The 13,992-nt window shown below is 42.7% G+C and overlaps 1 pseudogene across 1 annotated transcript; it reads left to right on the forward strand.

The window, feature by feature from the left end:
* Positions 1-11,397: 11,397 nt before the first annotated feature.
* LOC308244782 (HIG1 domain family member 1A, mitochondrial-like) lies at positions 11,398-12,056 on the forward strand (annotated as a pseudogene). The gene is made up of 2 exons: positions 11,398-11,629; positions 12,007-12,056. The product of its transcript is annotated as an HIG1 domain family member 1A, mitochondrial-like (transcript).
* The last annotated feature ends 1,936 nt before the right edge of the window (positions 12,057-13,992 follow it).

Raw genomic sequence — 13,992 nt, forward strand, 5'->3', positions numbered from 1 at the left:
ACAGAAGAAAACGTTAGAACTTTTATTTATGTTACTTTTATCTAAAAATAAAGATATTTAACTTAACTAATACTATTATATAAGTTAGAATTAGCATCCTCATTTAGTCTACTGTATATGTGCCCAATGCTGGGACTCCTATAGTGTCCCCAGCTTCTTAAGAAAAGAGTGGAGACTCTTTGATCAAGGAGGTTGATGACAGCTCTCATTTAGCCGTGAGCCATCACGTTCCTGGTTAAGTGGAATTAACCTGTAAAAATATTTAACAGATTAATTTAGTTAAATCTGTCATCTAGATTTAACTAAATTATTCTTTATAAAATGAATGAGTGGCTTAAAACACTTTGTTCAAGGAATTTCCCATGTCTTTACCACAGAAAACTCTTACCTTGAAAATGTCCAAACAGCCCAAATAGTCCATTGAAGGTGGTAACAATGCAAACACAAGAGAATGTCAAGAAAATGGAAGAACTGGCATTTTTCTTACTCCCTGAGTAATCAAATCTGCCCACATCATGGAGTATTTTAAAAGTCAGAGATCATCTATTGGGTTTGAAAAGAAATTAGCTAATCTGTGAGAATGCTTTTTGAGGAGATGCATGTTATGCAAAGAACAATTTAAAAGTGGATATTTGGAAACATGTCCAGGTTTATGTGATTTTGTTTTTACCTGAAAAAAAAAATCTGTGTGTCACCTATAAAATTTTTCATATTCGTACACTTAAAGAAACTATCAAAGATCTGCTGAAAAATCTTCTGAAAAGCTTTAGTGTACTCTGAACCTATTGTTAAAAGTACAAAAATGAAACGCCTTGTGATTAGTTAGGAAGAGCCAATGATTGACATCAGAGAAGATGAAATTTAGCAGCAGAATTTAAACAAAAACGTTTGCATAATCAGTGGAGTAGAATGAAAATGAGCATCTAAAGGGGCACTTCTTCCATCTGATTCTATGCATCTTTGAAGGGAACTTTTTCAGCTGCAATAAGCAATAAAGCCAAGTATCAAGGAAAGAAAAAAAGAGAGGGAGAGAGGGAACTGAACCCATAATCTGAATTAGAATTGTTGTATCACAAGTATTAAACCAATGAATTCTAAAATAATCAAGTATATTTAATCATACCATTCTCACTAAAAATATAATTAATAAGTTCTATAGTGAGGGCAAAGTTTTGTTAACTTATTAATAAATTACCTTGGAATATGTATACATATTTTGAGGAATAAATATTATCTTTATCTCAAAAGTTTTAAAATGATGGAGGTACACAAGGAGCTCTTCAAGGTAGGTCTAGGGTGGTCACATATGGATGCCAGAGGTAGGGGATGCTATAAGAAGTATCTGGGATGTGATATTTTAAGGTGATAGAACTGAGATGTCAAGATTCTGAAGTTTTGGGAGTCATTTTCAAGGACTGAGCATAAGAATCCCTAACATCAGGAATCAGGAATAGAGAAAGATTCTATGAATTGTATAAAAGTCTGCATGTGTACGTGAGGAGTATATATAAGCAATATGCTAGAAATCAAGATGTTAAGAAACATTTCTAATCATAAACGCTTGGAAAATAAATGTGCCCTGTTAGGTATTACATCCTCTATGACTCTTTACAAAACAATGTACAGCACTGGATGATGTCACCTTGACTGCTGTATTACTAGTCAGCTTGGGCTGCCACAACAAAGGACCACAAACCAAGCAGCTTCAACAACAGAAATGTATTTTCTTTCAGTTCTAGTAACTAGAAGTTTGAGATCAAGGTGTTAATAGGGTTGGTTCTTTCTGAGAGCTGTCTGATGTTAAAAAACAATTCAACTGAGTAAATTGTAAAGATCTTATTAGCTTTTTTTCAGTGATTCATGAATCAAACAGCATCCCATTAGCAGGCAGAAAGCAGCTTTACAAATGGACTTTTGTAAGCAGAGGGAGCAGGAACCGGGAAGTTATACTAGGCCCCCCAAAAAGCAGGTTGATTATTGCAAGGTTACTTTCCCCAGAGGGATGGTAAGGGTCTATCAGGAAGATTACCTAATAGTGCTGACCAGGTGATTCCCAGTGGATTGGTTTGAGATTTCACTTCTGGGACAGCCAAAACTCTTACGAAGTTGTTTTGGTTTGGTGACCTGGGGCTTAGTATAAGCAACTCCATTTTGGGCTTGTTGACTTGTTTTGAACAGAGAGAAGGATCTATTCCATGTTTCTCTCCTAGCTTCTGATGATTTGCTGGCTATCTTTGGTGTTCCTTGGAGATGGCTGTCTTCTCCCTGTGTCTGCACATCGTTTTCCCTCTCCCCATGTTTTCTGTGCCCAAATTTCCCTTTTTTAAAAGGACACCAGTCAAATTGAATTAGGGGCTAATTCCATTCCAATATGAACTCATCTTAATTAGTTACATTTGGAATCATCCCATTTCCAAAAAAAATGATCACATTCTGAGATACTGGGGATTAGGACTTCAATATCTAAATGGGGGAAGAAGGGCGGAGTTCAATCCATGTCAACCATGACTATCTCTATTATAAAAACCATGGGTCCGTCATGCCATCACAATCAAAGACTGGTCACCAGGAGGCTGAATGAACAGGGAGGCGCTGCGGGGGAGTCCGTCCCACCACGCTGACAGGAGGGGGTGGGGCTGCACGATTTCGTGCACTGGGTGTCTAGTGTAAAATAAAATTCCACCTCCTTCATTTCTTTTATAAGTGTGGCTTTGGTCAAGGGCTGGGACTTGCAAAGCCCATAGTTCTGCATTACTATCAAGGAATCACATCTTTTCTTTTTGTCCCACATGCAATCTCTATCCTGTACCTAAGTATGGTACTCCATGGGTAGAAATCAACCAGAGATATTTTGAGCTAAGAACCAGTTCTGTAATTTACATTCCTAGCCATGCCTTCCCACAGCTGGTTTCTCGTTTCCATATGTCATACCCTTTGTTCTTCTAAAGCTATAGATAAAAGATTTCAGACTAGGCAGCATTTCAGAGTGTCTGTGCTTATCTGTGAAATATCTTCGTGAAAGGAAACACTTTAAAGGTCTTATTTCAATAAGATTGCCATTCTGAGCATACTAAAAGTGGGATTTTAAAAGATTCTTGCCCTCTATTTGCTATCATTTTCAATGTGAATAAAGAAGTTGTCCTTATTTCAGGACAAGAGGCTGCTCTCCTTCAGAACACAGTGGCTAGAAATATAACACTTAGGCAGTTGTAAATCCTCATTGTAGGTGATAAACAGAATGTATTCTGATATATTTCATGACCCATGAAGATAAAAATCTTCCACAACCATCAAGTGTTGCTTTTGGTATTCATGTGAATGAGCAGTGGTTTGAATAATGAGTGAGATCTTGGAAACAGCCAGCAGGCTCTGGGAGCACAGGAGGTGACTCAGCTTCCATATGCAATTGCCAGCTGGAAAATACAAGTCAAAAAGGTGAATTGAACTGAAATTTTTGAACCTAAAATAACTCCCTGAAATGTTAAAATAACTCAGTCTAAACCCAATACAGAGATAGTAGAACTATAAGTCTCTGGATTGGTGCAAGATGCTTTAAAAATTCATTTATGTCTGAAATTTTGAGGGGTTCTCTGAGGAGATAGGGTGAGTAATGGTCACAGGGACAACCTTTCTCAAACATAGGAGCCGCACTGGATGTATCTGACCACAGACTTGACCATGTAACGGTCATCACATGGGTGATAAACAAGACCTGTTAGGATTCCTCCAACCTTGAGATTCTATGTCTCTGAACTCTGAGTGGTGAAGACATTATAGGCCCAAATATGGCAGACAAAAGTGAGTTTGGGCCAGATATCCAAAGCCTTTCCCACTTCTAGCTCTGCACTGAAGGGTTCAGTTCTGGAAGTGAAAGCAAAAAAGGGAAGTTGATATTCAAAAATACTTATTGAATACCCACACCAATTGGGATGAATGATTTAACATTTCCATAGGAAAGGTAGAGTGGCCTACCCCAGAGACTAGCTCTTAGGTCCACCTTTTGGAAGATAAAAGGAACTCAAGTCTTTCCAAAGCATACTGAATTATTAGGAGTTAAAGAGACTCCAAGTGCCCCAGAATTAGATTGAACATAAGCACCTGTATGGTTCCTACAAGAGGCAGCTTTAGTCACTACCCCCAAGTCGAGTCAACCCTACAGAAGGGACAGTCACTTGTTCAGTGTGACATTTGCAATTAAGAGGGAATAGGTGGCAAGTGGGGTGGGAGGGGCATTTCCCCCTCTCTTCTCCCTCTTAGTTCTGGCTGGTCTGACAATCAAATTGATTAACAGGAGAAAATAACCAAATTCAATTATGTGTGTACATACAAGAGTTCCATAAGAATATGGGCCAGCTAGGATATATTAGGCAGTTAATGCTTATATGCCATCTGAGTTAAGAAGAAAGGGGGTGTTTGGGGTTTCAAAGGAAAGAAAGACAATTCACGTAGAGATGGAAAAGCAAATGTTTGGTAAACAAGTGTTTGCTGGGCCATCATCAACAATAGGACACAGAGAGGATTTTGATCAAACAGGCCTTTCCTGCCTTCTCCCTGTCTCTCACAACACTGGCTTAGATAGGCCATAGTTATCTATGCTAATAGCTGCCATCCTGGAGCAGGTCCTCTTCCTACAATTTTTTAGGCAGCTAGGGAGAAGGTCAAAGTTTCTTCCTGAGTCTCTTGTTTATTGAAAATAGCCTGCTTAAATAATCAATACCCCCAAAAAGCCATATTTTGGGGGTGCAAACTCTGCTCCCCCTCAAAAATGTGTGTAATTCCCTCCCTCTCCATGATTGCATTAGTCTGTGGAAGCCTACTTTACATTTAAAATAATTGTGGTAAAATATACATAACATAACATTTACCCACTAAATTGTATCCGTTTTTAAATGCACAATTGAGTGACATTAAGTACATTCAGCAATATTGTGCAGCTAGCCACCACCAAACTTTTTTATCATTTCCAAAACTTTGTCATCATCCTAAACAGAAACTCTCCAATTACTCTAATCCAAAAGAAATAAAAGTACCTATTGTCTTACTCTCTCTACTCCAGCTCCAAGCGCTGGATCAGCCCTGCGGTAACATCTACTAGGGATCAATGGTGCTGAGAACAGGTAGTGCTCACCATAAGCACACGGCGGCCCTAACTAAGATCCAGTGACCTTGTGGGACCCAGGCCACCCACACAGGGAGAACACATTCAGACCCTCTGCCAGTATTTTTCCAGGAACACTGCCTCGGCCACATGGCCAGCTCGTTATATGCTAAGATGAGCGCTCAATTAATTTTAACGATGTCATAAACTAGATAATCGGAAAATGAAATGGACCAGTCTGCTTTCAGTCTTAGGGGTTAATGACAACAGACACACGATAAACAAATAGTGTTAAGGCTGAAAAATGACTCCGTCCTCTTGGTCGTCTGTCCTGACTGAGCTTTTCAAGCTCCAACGGCTTTGTTTGTTTAGAAGGCAACAGTAAATCTCTGAAATTAGAATGTTCAGAGCCGGAGGGCCAGGGCATCTTGCTCCCTGCCTTGGCTTCCCTCCACCATTTTGGCTTTTCCACCCCGAGCCCTGGGAATGACTCACACTACTCCTGCCTCTGGGATGAGGAAAGGGTTATGGGAAACAAGACTTTTAATCATTCATGTGTCCTTTTAGAATACAGAGTCAGCTCTGACTGGATACCAGTCCTATGTGTGCCACTGACATCTGGGATCTTCTCACCCTCAGGTACTCAGGCCACCTGCAAACACTTGTGCATTCTTGGTGGCTCCTCTGCTGTGATAACATCGTAGGTCCGTTCCATTCATCCCTGGGGAATAAATTGAGTGGCTGGACTTGTGAGTTACAACCTTCATTACTGATGGGGAAACTGAGGCTTGGTGCATTAAGTGACTAACTCTAAAATAACCGTTGTTAAAACCCCAAGCCTTACCTGCTGGCCAATTTATAGGTGCTCCCTTTCCCCAGAGGTGGAGCATCAAAGACCAAAACTTGGGACTGACTGTGGTGAGAACCAGCAGAGGTGGTAAGCTGGCAGCTTGAGACCACAGAACCAGAAACTGGACACAATATTTTGAATAATAGAATTCAGGAACTGGAAACAACCTTAAGGGGTGTGTGTGTGTGTGTGTGTGTGTGTGCGCGCGCGTTGACCAATGAGCCTCAAACAATTTGTGCTGGTTAAAATATAGATCCCTAGGCTCTTCCCTGACCTCTTTATTCAGAATTTCTTGGAGGTACAATCTAGAAACCTGTATTTTTGCAGCACCCCTGGTTATTCTGGCACCGCACCGGGTCTAGGAAACAGCGGCCACATTGATCAAACCTCCCACAGAAGGTGCGTCTGAAAGAGCCATGAGACCATCCCCTCCTGGGCTGGACTTGCACGCCTGTAAATGCAGCCTGGATGGCACTAGCATTTTCAGTGATGGAATCATAGAGAGGAATCACTATTGCGTCTGGAGTCAGAAATATTCTCAACTTCTTTTCTCATGAATCACCACCATGTTTACCCCTGTGAATCCCTAACGGCACAACACAGGCATAATATCTGAAAAACTGGAAGCATAATTTAAGCTAGTGTGTTTACTCTGCCCTTAGTTTACCTGCCCCCCTTTCCTACGACTGTCTTTCATTGTTAAAATCAATGGTGTTTCCATCTCATCATGGGCATCAAATTGTAATACAATTAGAAAGTGGGTCTTATTCTCTAGCATGGATCAATTCAACAAATATTTAATGAGAAACTAATTCAGCAAATCATTTAAGTGCTAGGCCTTTAATATGTAAACATATAATTCCTATATAAGGCAGAAATGATATTTGCCCCAAATGAGATGCAAAATTTTATGCATGTTCAAAGAAGGTAAAGATCACATCTTGTTGAGGGTGGGCTGAGGACAGAGAAGGGCCTTTTTGGAGAGATCCCATTTGAGTTGGAGCTTAAAGCACCATCATCACAGATGGGCTAAGGAAGGCATTTCATATATAGAAAACCTTGTGAGCCAAATAATGAACATAGAAAGTGTTGGGGGGGGGAGGCAGTCACAGAATAGTCTATTTTAAGGCTCACAGGTGGGTTAGGGTTAGTGTTTGGAGGGCCTCTGAACTAAAGAATTTGGATTTTATTTTTCATAAGCGGGGAGTCCTTAAAAACCCTGGAACAGAGTGACCATGTGGGACAGACTGAAGCCAGGGGAGATTGGAATCCTGGGTTCCTGTCAAGAGGTAGGAGGTCATGAAATATTTACAAGTCCAAAAAGTTAGAAACAACCTGTATTAGTTTCCTATGGCTGCTGTAACAAATGACCACAAACTTTGTGACTTAAACAGCAGACATTTATTGTCTTACAGTTGTGGAGGTTAGAAGTCCAAAATCTGTTACACTGGGCCAAAATCCAGGTGGCTCTATAGGAAAATTTGTTTCCTTGTCTTCTTCAATATCTAGATCTGCATTTTTGGCTCTTGGCAACTTCTGAAAGAAGCATATGTTATTTTTGTAGTTAAAATAGAGAGGGGAGAAGTAAATGTGGGCCAGAAATAGGGCTGTGAAGATGAAAAGGGAGGGACTGATGTGAGATGAAATGCAGAGATAAGGTATCTAAGATTTTCCAACCATAGGACATCGGGAGCAATGGAGAATGCCTGACCACTTCCAGACTTGCAAGGCATGGCTAGGCTGCTAGCAGACATCTGGGCCAGAGAATTGGAGAAGATGAGGTTTCTTTCAGGTGTGTTTATCTTTTTAGGCAAATCCACTAGTGCTTGACTTTTATGCTGCGCAACATGAAACTTCTAGAAAATCCGTCTAATTAGTCACTGGGAGGAAATATCCTTTTATAGAACCAAGACCTTCAGCAGTTCTGGATTTCCACTTGAAAGCCCCTCTGTGTCTGCATTCACAGAGCCCTGATTTTGGAGTCTGGCTCTAATGAGATGTGGCAATGCCTTCACTCTGGCTTCTTGTCAGCCTTGGCAGCACTGAAATCAATTCCCTGGGAAGCTTGAAGGTGGAAGTATCTCACTGGGACCAGGTCAGGAACCTTCCCTACTGTCAGAGGCCCAGCTTCTACTCTGACCAGGCTGGAACCTACTACCACACCTCCGATGGCCCCTCCTCCAGCAACAGTAGTTGAGGAAGCGAGTTGGTCAAGATAGGCCTTTGGAGAGAGGCCAGAAAGGGGAGTGGGAGCAGAGTGTAGGGGGCCTGCATGTGCAGAGTGCCCATTCCTGATCATAGTGAAGAACCCGTGTGCAAAAAGAGCTCTAGACCAAAAAGCAAGAGGCTAGATCCCTTCATGGCTGCAGCTCGCACAAGTAACCTGTGAGAGGCCCTTCCCTCTCTGGACCTCCTTTGGACTGGGTTTTCCCAGCTCTCTCTTGAGTCCAGTGTTCTGGCCACTGAGTGGGGCTCCTCTGGAGATTAAAGGATAAACATTTGTGGCCACTTCTCAAAGTGTACTTTGGTTTGCTGAGTAATGGCCCCCAACTATCCCAGAAGCCTATAAATGTTCTCTTTTTTGGAAAAAGGGATCTTTACAGATGTAATGAAGGATCTTGGGGTGGAGGAGATATCCTGGATTACCCAGGTGGGCCCTAAATGCCATCATAAATGTCTTCATGAGGGAGAGACAGAGGAAAATTGTACACACACAAGCACGTGTGTGCTCACACACAGGTGAAGGTGGTGTGAAGATTGAGCAGGGAGTGATTTAAAGATGTTGGCCCTGCAGACTGAAGTGACGTGGCCACAAGCCAAGAAACGCCAGTGGCCATGCAAAAACTAGAAGAGGCAAAGCACAGATTCTCCCCTAGATCCTCTGGAGGAGGTGCAGCCTGCTGAGACCTGGATTTTGGCCAGTGATACTAATTTCAAACTTCTGGTCTCCAGAACTGTGAGCAGACAGATTTCTGTTGTTTTAAAACTCCAAGTTTGTGGTAATTTGAAGTCATAGGAAACTAATACAGAGTGCAAAGTCACCTTGGGCCTATGCATTTTAGGAGTATTTACTATGTCCTTGACAGGTCCCCCTGACACATCCTGCCTTTTGTCAGGCTCGCCCTGGGACTCTTCTATTGAAAAAACTCCTACTCTGGGCACCTGTTGTGGAAAAGGCAATGAGAAAGTCCCAAGACCCACATAGCTTTGAGGAAATCAGTCCATTTATCTGAACAATGGTCCCCCAATATGATAAGAGCAGGGACTAAATTTCATTCCTCTTTGTTCCTTAGTGACTGGAATGGTGTGAGGCACATCCATGGCACACACTCAATATTTGTTGACTAAATAATATGGAAATTATTATTACCCTTTCCTGCCTACCTCACTGAGTTGTTTATTGTGGGGTCTAGATTAGAAATTTTAGAACGTATTTTAAAAGTTGCAATGCAATGAACCAAAGTTAGGTATGATTAACAGAGACGTATGTCTCTCTAAATTTGGTTACTTGAAATGATCAAGTTACAGCAAGAATCTGGCTGGCTAGAACCCACATCTCCTATGCACAGGTAAGGTTAATATGCAGACAGAGACATGAACCACATTTCTAAATGTTTAATTTGCTTCAAAATAAATTAGCTTACCCAGAATAGATACTGTTGTTTAAGCAAGTGGTGGCCATTTGATTAACTTAATTACTCAAACCTATGATTGGATTATATTTAGAAGGTAGATAAAGAGAAAAAAATGGGAATAGGAAGAAAAGAGAATTGAGTTTTTATTAAACACTTAATTTGTGGCCATTCGTGCTAGACCAGTGGTCGGCAAACTGTGGCTCACGAGCCACATGCGGCTCTTTGGCCCCTTGAGTGTGGCTCTTCCACAAAATACCACGGCCTGGGCGAGTCTATTTTGAAGAAGTGGCGTTAGAAGAAGTTTAAGTTTAAAAAATCTGGCTCTCAAAAGAAATTTCAATCGTTGTACTGTTGATATTTGGCTCTGTTGACCAATGAGTTTGCCGACCACTGTGCTAGACTATTGCTGGATATAAGGCATAACAGATCATCTCAGGAGCCAACCCTCCATCTTCACCCCAAGATTCCCTGGGGTGCTGTTGTCTTGATGCTGTTTGTACCCAGCTCTATTATCTGCAAGAATGAGTGAAATGTTGAAGAGATTAACAAGACCGAAATGAGTCTGAAAAATGGAAAACCCAGGAGGAAGGAAATGATCTCTTAAGAGGAAGGGAATTATCTCAAAAGCAGGAATAAGTGTAAAGTTTAGAATATTCTACTCCAAGTTCTCTCTGCTCTTATTGCTTGTTAAGGAGCCTGGGAGGGACTATGGGAGGAAGTCAGTGTTTTTTGCTGAGTAGCCTCATAGATGGGTTACAACTAAAAAAGAGGCAAAACTAGGCTTAAAGTGGCCTTCCCAGGGTCCCAAATGGTATTGCTGCAGCAGTTCCTGGCACCAAACCAGAGAGCTCCATAGGCCTGTAGAAGATGAAGCCCTGGAGGAACGAACATCCAGCGACTGGCAGCCAGGGTCTGGGTTGTTTGTCACCCTGCCTGAGACATTCACTAATCATGGATGCCGTGGATACAGAGCAGCAGATGTGGGCTTCAGGAGAAAGTGAAAGATTTGAGGGATGCTTCTGAGTGCCTAGAGATTAGAGATAATCTCTGGGATGATTACAGATAATGAACAGATCTAGGAGAAGATGGGAAAAATAATCCAAGAGAAGAGACAAAAAGAAATGAGTCCAAGGAGACAGAGATGCAATTCAGTGCTACACATTTGCTGAGAGTAGGGAATATGCCAGCAGTAAAGAAAAGATAGGAAACTCTGCCCCAGCAGACACCATGATATTAAATACCATGGAGACAAATACACTGTGTAGATGAAGTTTGGGGGTTCCTCACTCCCAAAGACCCCTTTCCAAGAGCCTACAAAGGACACTGACAATGTATTTCTATGATTATATGATTGGTAAAATTTCATGAGGGGGGGGGATGTTTTAATTGAAATTAGAGTTGTTGACTCTCTTTATTCCAACATCCCCTTTGCCCTACTTAACCCATTTATCAGTTGGCCCTGGAATGTCCAGGGCACTTTTGGAGACCTGGCTAAGAGAATTTGACTGGGGGATACATTTAGTCTGGGTTTAGTGGGGTATATTAATATGGTTTTCAGTCATTTTCATGAATAGTCATTCCACGAAGGAATGCTTTTTAAGAATATACCTACTACTGAGTGTGCTGATTTACCCAACATCATCAGATGAAGATGCATGGCCAGAGATCACATCTGGATATGAAAGAGTTCTTCAGTGAGAGGGCAGGAAAGGATCAGGATAGCAGAGAATAAATAAATGTCTAAATGTTTGGAGTCAGAGAAGCCAGCTGGAGTTTGAGAGGTCCTGCTGGGTTTGGAAGATTCTTCAATCAGTATGTCAACCAACACAGATGTTTCTCTTTCTTCATATGATGAAGGTCAGGGATCTAAATTTATCCAAAAAGCTAGAGAGGCACCATTTGTCCCTATTGGAATGGCGGGTTTGGCAGCAATCCTTGCATATGGATTATATAAATTGAAGAACAGGGGAAATACTAAAGTGTCCCTTCATCTGATCCACATGCATGTGGCAGCCTGAGGTTTTGCTGTGAGAGCAATGACTCTTGGTTATAAAGGGAGAAAGACAATCCTGTCCATCACTGAGTTTATAATTTCACTGAAGAGCCTAGACATGCATAGGGTTGGAAGTAAGACCCATTATTTGGACTAGACCAGTGGTCGGCAAACTCATGAGTCAACAGAGCCAAATATCAACAGTATAACAATTGAAATTTCTTTTGAGAACCGAAAACCGACTTCTGCGCATGGGCTACGAAGTTTCAATCGCACTGTACGTGTGCGCCCACACATGGTATTTTGTGGAAGAGCCACACTCAAGGGGCCAAAGAGCCGCATGTGGCTCGCGAGCCACAGTTTGCCGACCACTGGACTAGACCTATGATTGCTGTTTTATTGAGTTGAAGATAAAAAAGATTTTTTAAATGTATGGGCTATGCCATGTATAAGGAATTCTGGGCAAAACCTAAACCATAGAAGAAGAGAAGCTGTCTTGGTCTTGGTGGTGTTTGCTATAGTTAGATATCTCATATTGAGGTTATATGTTTATGTTGAAAATAAATCATTTGAGAGGGTCAGACAATAACACATTAATTTGAATATTGGCTTCCTTTTCTGCAGGTTTGATTTGCCAGGTGACTGAATTACTAGTGACTAGTTCACTAGCTAGGTCATTCATGGGAGTCAGGTTAGCACATAAGAAACATGTCACTTTTAAATGGACTTGAGAGTGGTAAAATGTCTACCTTGGTAAACTCTTCTTGTGGAATTAGTTCTAAGCAAGAACAACATGCCGATCCTGAAGTACTCGCAGTTGCTGCAGAATCTCACATGCTTTTGATGTTATACTAGAGGCCCAGTGCACGAAATTCGTGCACGGGGAGGGGGGGGTGTCCCTCAGCCCAGCCTGCACCCTCTCCAATCTGGGACCCCTCGAGGGATGTCCGACTGCCCATTTAGGCCCAATCCCACCGATCACAATCCAGGACTGCTGGCTCCCAACTGCTCGCCTGCCTGCCTTCCTGATTGCCCCTAACCGCTTCTGCCTGCCAGCCTGATCACCCCCTAACCACTCCCCTGCCAGTCTGATTGATGCCTGACTGCTCCCCTGCCAGCCTGTTTGCCCCTAACTGCCCTCTCTTGCAGGCCTGGTCACCCCTAACTGCCCTCCCCTGCAGGCCTGGTCACTCCTAACTGCCCTCCCCTGCAGCCCTGGTCCCCCCCAACTTCCCTCCTCTGCTGGCCTGGTCCCTCCCAACTGCCCTCCCCTGCTGGCCTGATCACCCACAGCTGCCCTCCCTTGGAGACCTGGTCCCTCCCTGCTGGTCATCTTGTGGTGGCCATCTTGTGTCCATATGGGGGCAGGATCTTTGACCACATGGGGGCAGCCATCTTGTGTGTTGGAGTGATAGTCAATCTGCATATTACTCTTTTATTAGATAGGATAGAGGCCTGGTGCATGGGTGGGGGCCAGCTGGTTTGCCCTGGATCAGGGTGGGGGTTCCCTTGGGCCGTGGGGCAGCCTGGGCGAGGGGCCTCTGGTGGTTTGCAGGCCGGCCACGCCCCCTGGCAACCCAAGCAGAGGCCCTGGTATCTGGGGTTTATTTATCTTCTACAATTGAAACTTTGTAGCCTGGACCAGAGCCAAGTCTTCTGCTTGCTCCGTGGTGGCAGCCATTTCTGTTGGGGTTTATGTATCTTCTATAATTGAAACTTTGTAGCCTTAAGCAGAGGCCTGGGCCCGCCAGGGCTGCAGAAGCTTGGCTTCCTCCATCGCCATGGGAAACCCTAGCCTCCTGCTCTTTCCAGCTCCGTGGCTGCCGCCATTTCTGTTGGGATTTATTTATCTTCTATAATTGAAACTTTGTAGCCTTGAGTGGAGACCTAGGCCGGCAAGGGCAGGTGGAAAGCTTGGCTTCCTCCATTGCCGGGGAAACCCATGCCTCCCTCCTGCTCTCTGTGGCTGTAGCCATCTTGGTTGGGTTTATTTGCATATTTGCTCCTGATTGGCTTATGGGCGTGGCTTGTAGGTGTGGCTTGTGGGTGTAGCGGAGTGATGGTTAATTTGCATATTACTCTTTTATTAGATAGGATAGGAATCCTGTTTGCCCCCATTACTTTGACTTTCTTCTGCCTGCCTTGTGGACTGAATGGGGACTTCAGTTTTTAGGGCTGGTTGGCTCTTGAAGAACCCTTTCAGAACAATGCATGGCATATAATGTTACAAACCTCCCCACAACTGAACATGTGTGTGCGTTTAAACTAAACCTAACATGCTGATAACAGCTGCTAGAAGGTAGAATTTATTTTACAGTCACACTTGTAAACATAAGATAATTATGGATCTCAGTTTAGCTCTTTTCTAATTGCAGAATTCTATTTTTGCTGCTCTTATATTAGAAAAATTTTAAAT

This window comes from Plecotus auritus (assembly GCF_963455305.1).
Source record: "Plecotus auritus genome assembly, chromosome: 3".
NCBI lineage: Eukaryota > Metazoa > Chordata > Mammalia > Chiroptera > Vespertilionidae > Plecotus > Plecotus auritus.